Genomic DNA, 9,918 nt, shown 5'->3' with positions numbered 1-9,918 from the left:
GGAACTCCTTGACACCTCAAAGCTTGAGATGGTTTATTTTTCAGCATGAAGGACCAGCAGGTCTTTGTTCATTCTTAGTTTGCTTTTACTGAAGTGTTCAGCAGTCTTTTGCAGTGTAGATGCATTGCTTTTGCAATGAAAGCCAAATACCAACTAACCCGTGCCTTCTGGAATGAAAGCGAAAACCATCCTAACAAAAAGCATCAACATAGGAAAGATCTTTAAAATTAATAACTGAACTAAGAACTTGTGCTTAGATACACGAGTGTGTTTTTGTGGTAATCTCGTTGCTGGCATGTATTTTGATAGAACTTCAGGGGTGAAGAACATCTACTGTAAAGCAGGGACAACTGAGTGCTCCAGACAAGCCGGTTCATCCTGGAGAACTGAAGCTCTTATTGAAGAGGCTGACAGAAAGCCCTCTCCTGATGCTTACTCTTGATGCTAAGGGTGGAAAAGGTGAAGAGATGAAACAATGAGGCCTGCTGTACTTGGGATCATATTTTGGTTAAGCTTCAACAGCTCCCTTTCATGTTAGAAGTAAAGGGGCCTATGTGGATTGTGAAGAAGAGAGCCCAGGCTGGTGAAAATCATTGTGGCTCTGCTGAAAGGATGTCCACTTTCACCGGCTCAGTACCTGACCTGTCTGCCTTTACAATGATAAAACCTGCTGAGGAGTCCAAAACGTGGTGTTGCCACACCCAAACATACACTGGGGTCAGTGATGTTTTAATGTTTTCCCACTGCTTACACACCTTGAGGAAAGATGAGGTGAAATAAAGCGCTGACCTAAAAGACAAGAGACCCTGAGGAGACAGGTGCTATCAAAATGTCACCTAGATAAATAAGGACCCAAACTTCTAGTATCTTAAGTAGCTAGACTATTGATTAAAGAATCATGATAAATGAGTATAGGGCTGTGAATTAGATCAATACCATCAAACTTAAAAGTCAATCTCCTGTACCAGCTTGAACAGAGACACTAAAAAAATGCACTCAGGAGAACCACAAATCCTTGGGCTGATGGTGGCCTTGAGGCTTTAAGTTTTTCTTTGGCATTTCTTTTTTTCCTTCGTTTCTCTGAATAAACTTTAAAGAACTGGTAGAAGAGATGTTTATGCCTGGAAATATTTCGTAGTTCACAAAATTAAGTAGGACTACCAGTCACCATAATCTGGGTTTTGGAGTAGCTAAGGATAACTTTAGGACATTGTTATTCAACTCTTGGAGAGAAACTTTTCCGTAGCAATCATTGTGCTAAAAGTAAAGGGTCAAATCCCCAGCTATGATGGACAGACATTGACCCTCTTGGGATAAGTTCACACCTACAAAGAAGGAAGCCCTAAAATTTCTTTGTTTCTTGAAAAGAGGAGGATGTGCTTAGGAGATTCTGCAAAAAAGAAGTCCTTCTATAGGGATGAGAAAGGAAGGACGGACGGACAGACTAGGTTTTGGAAAATTAAGTACCCTTGCTTTATGTTCTTCTCCGGATGAGACTTGGGAGGGGGTAGTTGGCCATTTTAGCACGCCAGGTATTGGAGCAGACTAACGGTGATGGTGTTATGCTGAGTCAGAGCATATCTTCCAGTAGGGCTCGGCATGGACAAGGGTCTCAGTAAAGGTCTGTTTCTCTGGTCATATTGGCCTTTTTGTCTAGGCTTCAGCAAAGTCACATAAGTCATGTAACAATGATAGAACCTAAGGGAACGGAATGAAGCTGCGAGGTTGGATATCAGGAAAAGGTTCCTCACCAAGAGGGTGGTTGGGCACTGGAACAGGCTCCCCAGGGAAGTGGTCACAGCATCGAGCTTGACTGAGTTCAAGAAGCGTCCAGATAATGCTCTCAGTCATATGCTCTGATTCGGCTGGTCCTGTGTGGAGCCAGGAGTTGGACTCGATGATCCTTATGGGTCCCTTCCAACTCAGGATATTCCATGATTCTATGAACCTTTTCACATCTCTGTTTTTGCATATATAAAACAGAAATGCTTTTTTATGTGCATGCCTTATTGGATGCTGAGATGATTCATGATTTCCTAGTTCTTTTTACTTCTTTCTGTTATTCTTGCAGCAGAATTGCTTCAGGGTTTCTCCAAGTACCTTTTTTCATTTGCCTACATCTCTACAAAACAAAGATGTAGCAGCCACCATTCAGCTATGGCCGTTGGTTGTAAAGACTGCTAAGGATGTTTGTAGGAAGTATTTCTTTTGTTTCTTTTGCAGGAGAAGTCCTAGCATACCCAGTCCTTATTCTTGCCCTTCAAAGTCTTTCATTCTTTAATGATGGTTAATTTCAGAGGTTATATGTATGTGATTTGTATCTCACTGTGAAGAAGAGACTTTCATTGATGTTTCTGCACTGGGATAGGACTCAATTAGCACAGACATTACCACCGAGGTATATTTTCATTATGCTGTTTTTGGAAAGTTTCGTACAAATCAGAGTGTGTGAACAACCTGTCTATTTCTGACTGCATATAGGCATTGCTATGAGAGTTTATCTTATGATGCTATTAGGATGCTTTCCTAATACTAATATGAGAGCTATATCTATGCTGGTAAACTCTATGCGTGTTGATTTTAATAGAGCACTCTCTTGTAATCTGACTTCTTAGGATGAAATTAACCCCCTGTGCAGTTATCTGGCACTTGTGCATCACTTGAGTCATCTTTTGACATGTTAATTGTGATTGAAATGATACCTAGCTCTTCTGCTGGTTTACTTCACAGAAGTGAATTTCCTGCAAGCAAGGTATCAACTCTTAAAGCAGAAACCCTCTCCTTCCCAGAGCATCTTCATCTTCACCTTCAGAGTGCTGATGCTCCCACCTGAAACGAGGAGACAAGCTCCCAAAAGCCTGATGGAGAGTAGTGGTCAGGGGCATTGCTTGGGAGCAAGCTGTCATTTATGATCATTTATAGGGGGCAATATACTCAGCAAGTGTTAGTGCATAGGCAAGAGAACTCCATCAGAAATTAGGTGTCTACTCTAGGGAGTTTCAGCGCCCTTTTCTGTAAGGGTGACAGTCATTCAAAAAGATTTGTGGTGCACTAGGACATCAAATTGCTTTTAATCTTCACATGATTCTCCTTCATGGCAGAAACTTTTATTAAAGAAGGAAAAAATTATGTAAATATCTGCTGCTGTTGGAAAGATTTTCCCAAATCATGATTCTAGAAAACTAAAAAACTAAAAAAAAAAAATTAAAAATGGACTCAATTAGAAGTGCTAAATGAGGATCATAATGAGATATCCAAAGTCTTGCCAAGTGAATTTAATCACTTTCTGATCCCAACAGCCACACAATTCAACTCTTTCTTAGCATAATTAAGCAAGTGACAATGAGGATGCTATTCCAAGACATGGTAATGAGATGCTGTGGGGCCTGAATTCAGCTGGAGGGGATTTCCTATTAAATATTTATTGTATGTGCAGCTTCTTCAGTAGCTAGAAATATAGAAAAGGAAATTTAGCCAAATAGAACCTCTTTTCTGAAATTAATCTGTGAAAAACTGAAGAACTGTGGTCACTTGGTTTTGGACTGACTATTATTTTTGGCCTGCGGGCTGCATTCAGCATCAATAAAAATCATAGTTTATGTAGGAGGAAAATAAATTGGAGGAAGTTAGAATGTAGAAAAATAAAAATGGAGAGGGAATGAAAAGAAAATAGGAATGTGACAAATCAATTAGGGAGAGTATAAATGATAAAAGTCAACAGGAATTAACTAATGATGGGCTGTAGAATGCTGAAAGACTAGAAGGTTTCAGGGAAAAAAGACATATAGAAAGGAAATAATTGGATAACAGAGATGATGGTATGAACCAGTGAACTAAAAATAATAAGACTTTTAAGCATAGTGAACGTTTAATTCTGGATCCAGAGAGAAATGAAGTATGCTTTCATCACATTACTTTAGACACTTTGCAGGGGTTATAGAAGTCATGGCCAACCTATGTTTAACTGAAACTGTAGAAGAAAAGCTCTATCGAGGCCCCAGGGATTTATAACACATTTGCACATACACATATATAAGCTAAAGAAGATGCAGAAGAACGCTATTTAGGCTACAAAATTGAGCTTGGGCCTTCTCAGCTATTGATTTCCCTGACTCCAAAAAACCAGTCTGCTTTAATGTTCCTCAAACGTTCTCGTCATCTTCTGTACTGTCATCCTTATGATAAAGGGAAAAATAAAGGCAGAGCAGAGTTCATTTGTTATTAGTCTGGGAGCACCTAAAATTACGTTGCATGGTGCTGCTGGTGGTTCTTTTTAAATGCAACTGGTGCATGAGGAAACGGATTCAGAAATGCCTTCTTATTCCAGGTTGGAATGTGCAGAAGCAACAGGTCCTGGGGGTCAACAGAGTGGTGCAGGTGTAGGGGGACTTCAGGACATGGAGGCGGTTGCAGACTGTTCTGTGCAGAGTCCACCAACGGTGGAGGAGCGGGCTCTTACCTGCTGCTCTGCCTTGCCTGCCCTTGAGAGCTGCCTTAAGTGCAAGGACTGCTGTCCTTCTTGGCCTTTGGCAAAGTGCACTGGATGTTCTCTGCACCCTGCTTAAATTCTCCGTGGTTTTGAGAAGCAGATGGACGGGTGAGAAATGAATGAGATCTGGGAAAGTATTGGAGTATTATTAGCTCCCACGCAGAAACTGTAACCTTCCCCTCTTTCCTCCCTCTCCCGTCTCTTCAGGTCTTTGGGCTTACTGACCGTCTTTCCCTGGGTGTTTGAACAATGTCTCTTGGGTAGGTTGGAATCCCAAGGAGAAACTGCTATGTAAATAATAATAATAATTCCTGTCATACTTGCTAAATGGCACTCATAATTTAAAAAAAGTTTTTGGCAATAGGATCAAATTAACTTGATGAGAAAGCTCTTTTTTCTTGTAAAGTACTAGGAAAGCTGTGAGACAGGAGGTGCAATTAATTATCTCACTTGGATTAAAAGCTCTTTTATTTGATATTTGATCTCTTATTACTTGATTTCTCACAAAATTGCTGGTAACGTGCAGTCCCACTTAATAGCTCATTAGCACTCCAGTGTGGTATTTGTAAGGTGGTCAGGTTTGTGTATAATAAAGCAGTTGCTGGCTAGCAGTGAATGACTTCAGCCATAATTAATTAATTAAATGTGTGTAAAACATGGTTCATTAGCAAGGTGTGTGACAATCTCATGGTGTCCAATGCTGTCCCTCTAATCGTGTAATGGGCGTGATGCTACTGCAGCATTGCTTCATTAGTTTCCAGCTTCTGCTAGCGTTGTTTAGGTAAAAGACCTCTGATTTCCAGGGCTTGTTCCAGTGACCTGGAAGCCTTGGAAGGCAGAGTTTACAGTAACCAATCGAACAGCATTTCTTACTGTTTTAACTTAAAACCCACACAATTAGAAATTATTGCTATAGCTTAGCAGCAGTAGCAGAACATTTGCTAGGGAAGCTGGAAATCTCAGTTCAACTGTAGTTCAAGCAATAACTATTCTTTATACTCAATTATGCACTGTAACCCATTAGGGAAGTCTGTGGTTTCCTGATGTAAGGTTTTTTTCCCCTTCTGCGTTACAACAAGGTTGCAACTGGCTACAAGTATATTAGAAATTGGTATGGTTGTACAGTTATTCTGCAGGCTATCTAACTTCTACCCGCTATATTTATCTGGCGCATTTAGAGCCAGAACAAAGCCAGGAGGTTCAGACCTTTAACCCAGATGTTAAGTGTGGGAGAACACTAATCTGCAGAACTGATGCACTTATGGTGTAAAGCCATTAGAAAGTCATTCTTCAGACCTACTAGATCCAGAAATCAGTGAATACCTAGTTTTCTGGGCCTTGATGGTGATTGTCTGTTCACAGAGGAAAAGCTTGAAGAGAAGTTTACTTGCACCACTTGAAACAATATGCACTCAACCTCTGTGGAAATGGGGTTGATTAGTTCTATCAACATCTTGTTTTGCTTTCATGGGCCAGGCAAAAATGTTTCTGAGCTTTTGAGAGTCTGTGGATAAAATGAATTAAAGGAGGTATGATATTGCCTATTGTAGTGAATAGGAGCATTAAGAATATTGCTCTTCCTTTGTTTTAGATAGGTTCAATCATGCTGAGCGTGAAGTTTAGGTTCTGATGCTCACGCAGTTGTTCTTGTTGAGGTGTTTCTGTGTGCCGTATTGTTTTGTGGTTAGCAGGGCAGGTGGGTGTGTGTTGTTAATGTTATGTTTTTCTGCTGCCTTGTTGCTGAAATGAATTCCTGGAGAGCTTCAGCGCCCTGTGATATTGATATAAAAAGCCTGCAGTAAAGATGTTGTTGATGGCTCTGGCTGTTGTTCAGAAATATGGTTTTACACTGTAACTGTCATATTTGACTGGTACTTAATTAGCTTTCTGTTCTTGATGTTTGCTGTAATCAGACCAAGCACAGGTAGTTTCCTTCTCCAATGGGTGCATCAGAAGTCATTAAAGGGGTTACGATGGGACTAGAAAAGAACACGTGTGTCCTGGTTCTGTTGTCTTCCATGCGACAGTTTGCACATCTAAGGCATGACTTACTTCAGGACTGTTTTCTTTGTGGAGTTAGTGCCAAGTTCTCTATAGAAATAGCCCTTGCTAGTTTACTCCTGGCTGGAGAAATTCTCCTGCTTCCTCTGGAGGAAGGACTTTCTTCTTCAGCTGCGCAGATCACGGTGGTGTGACTTTGACCCAGGCGCTTGGATTGAGTTGTCTGGACTGGCACGGTAGACTTCACCCAAAATGTTACTGAAGCACTGCAATCTGCACAGAGGTTTTATCTTTTTACTTAAAACATATTTAGCTGTCGAGGATGAAGAGAAATAAAGTAACCAACTGCATGGGAACTGACACTGAGAACAGCATCTCCAATTTCAGGAGTTACCTACCCTCCTTAATTCCATTTTACTGCCATAAGCCTGAACACGAGCAGGTAGTTACAGGCCAAAAACGAATGTGCAAAGCTGTTCTTCCCACCCCTCTACCTTCAGCATCCCTCACGTGCCAGTTATGTGCTGCCAGTGCCTTCAAAGCCATTAGTCCTCATTTCAGTGTTTTAAAGTCTTATCTTTCAAAGTTCCACTATAATATGTTTCTTTCCAGAGGTAGGCAGTGAAACTTGTTCCTTTTGAGTGGCGATTTCTGAGTTTGTTGGTTTTTTTTTTTTTTAATGCAGAGGGTTCTCTTAAAGAAGGATATATTATTTCCCCCTCCTTGAGTCTTCTTTCCCCCCATTATTACAATTTTCAAAAATGTAGATGCTCCTAATACAGCAGAGACCGTTCCACAGCTCTGCCTTTAATGGAGTGAGCAGATTGCAGTAAGAATGCGGTGCTGCTCAGTAAATTTAATGACTTTATGAAGATAAATGTTTCCCTTCCAAAGCCCCTTCTTGTCAGAATACATTTAATACCGCCATTCCTTTGAGAACTAAATTCCTGTAGCACTTTGCAGCATATTAGCATGTTTTTCTCACCACATGAAATTGCACTTCAAGCAAGAAATAATAATGTTTCTGCATCCCCTTGTACATTTTTATTACTGCCAATGAATAGGAGTAAATTAACTATTATGGCTAACATTATTCACAGGGACAAATTCCTAACTCATTTTACAGAGAATAATAAATAACTGAATAAATAAGATGCCTTTAATTTCACATGTGAATTATCAAAGATTCCTCTGAGTAGGAGGAACGGGGGTAGTTGACTTTACAAACAAGATACAACTCTGTAAGAGAAGTTAGATGTGTGTCCACCCATCTTTATTTTCTTTTATCCTCCGAAAAGTATAATGAATATCCTTATTATTACATGTGATTCCTATGAAAACAGGTTTCTCTTGTCTGATTATTTGTTTCTATGTATGTTTATCCAAGTACCAGTCTGGGATATGAGCCACATTTTGCTGTTAGTTGCTTGGATGCTGCTCTGACTGATGGTAATTATTGTATGGTTTACCTCATCCGCAGACCTTAGGGTGCTTTTCAAAGACAGAGTTGTCGTACCCTTTAACCACGAGGGAAACTGAGGCTCAGAGTGATAGGTGTCTTTTAGTAGGTTACTCAACATATCAGAGCCAAAGCTCCAGTTGATCGTGACGTCTTAGGCCGTCCTAAAGATTGTCTTGTCACTTGACCGAACAACTGACCCTAAACAAAAGTATTTTTTCAAAAGAAAAGATTATTTTGATATCATTATCCAGTTCAGAAGGGATCAGTCTTTATTTCAAACATTTTAAAGTGTGGTTAAAAAAGACTAGCAAAATATAAATATACTTTTGTGTTATTCACCAAAAATAGCAATTTCAATGAAACTAAATATTTCACAATTTTGTAAGTGGAAAAATGGGAATTTTTTCACTGTGGAAAAAAAATGGCATAAATAAATTCCTGCTCCTTCAAAATCTGACGGCAATAAAATATTTCATTGAGCCAAAATGGTATTTAACCAAGACGTTTTAAAATTCTTCTTGAGTCTTTTAAAATTATATTTCACATTTATGCACTTAATCATTGTGTCTGCTTTCCTGTCTGTGTTTATGCGTGTGCACACAGACATGCACACATCTACTTTGGCTTCACTCCTAACCTCCGCTGCATTAGCTTCTTCCAACTGTCTATGGGGATCCAGCAGTGCCCTGCAGGGTGAATTTGACTGCAGGCACCCAACGTGTGCACTTGCTTATGGTGGGAAGATCCCTTCTAACCATATTTGCCACCTGCTTCACCTGACTGACCCGCAAGGGTCTGCCTTAAACCTTTAAGCTGAGGAAATAAAATTGCCGGTTCTGCATACTGAGGTGGTAAGGGCCAGATTTTGTACAAATTCACTCTCAAAGCTCTTCCACTGCGTGTTTGAGGTGGAGGAGGAAACAAGTGTGTATCCATGTATCATAATGCATCTGGCTTTTTGGTTGAGGGACTGTGTGTGTGTAACAAAATTTGCTACCCTTAGGTCATTACTTATTCATTGAGGAGGACTGCTGGAAGGGTGGAGTCTTCATGATTTAACATACATCTCCGCAATTCTTTTGTTATAAATTTATACTGTCATTTCTATAAAGGTGAGCATGAAGATGTGTGGGTGCTGTTATTATAACCAGAGCTATTTAAACACAATCCATGAAAACCTTTTTTACTGAATGGAAAATTGCAGCAAAGGATTGGTGAAAAATGTTCTCCTGGAAAATATCAAATCCTTTATTGGAAGCTCCTCCAACTCCCAGCACAAAGAAATGTTTATCATAAAGGATTATTTTATTTGGCTGGTCTTTATTTTGTTACGAAAAACAATTCCTCTCACTTACTAGGGGGTTTTTTTTCAGTATGAAGAATATTCAGAGCATCACGCAGAGAAGGACCACTGCTTTCCACCCAGCCCTGATCCTAACGCCTTTTTCATTCCTAGCTTGCTAGGCTTACTAAATGAAGCTCCAGAGCCATTTCCTACCGCTAGTAAGCCCATTCTCCGTTAGGAAGTTGCAGAGCTGGTAATGCCCGCTAGCACTGCTGCCCTTGCCCCTCTCTCCCCGGGGGGCAGCGGCGGAGCCCGCGGGCAGCGCCGGTCCCGGGCCGCCGAGCAACGGGCGGCTGCAGCCTCCGCGGGCACTAGAGGGAGTCCTGACCGCGCACTAGGACAGGGCTGCTGGCTCGAATAATGCACCGGAATATCAGCGCTAAATTCTCCTTTTGTTAGTCACGTTTTCTTTCTTTTTTTTTTTTTTTTTTACTTTTTTTTTTTCTTCCCCTCCTCTGTTCCTCTGCAATAACTGTTGTAAATTAAACAGTTACTTCTCTTCCTCTGGTTTCAAAGCATCAAAGATGTCTGTGAGCCCATTACCTTTGATGCTGATTTCCTGTTAGAATGCATGTTTTGGCGTTGCAACATCCTGAAAAAGTTTAATCTGAAGCAGAAGAA

This window comes from Grus americana, chromosome 12 (assembly GCF_028858705.1).
Source record: "Grus americana isolate bGruAme1 chromosome 12, bGruAme1.mat, whole genome shotgun sequence".
NCBI classification, from domain to species: Eukaryota; Metazoa; Chordata; class Aves; order Gruiformes; family Gruidae; genus Grus; species Grus americana.
Note: the sequence above shows the minus strand (reverse complement) of the source record.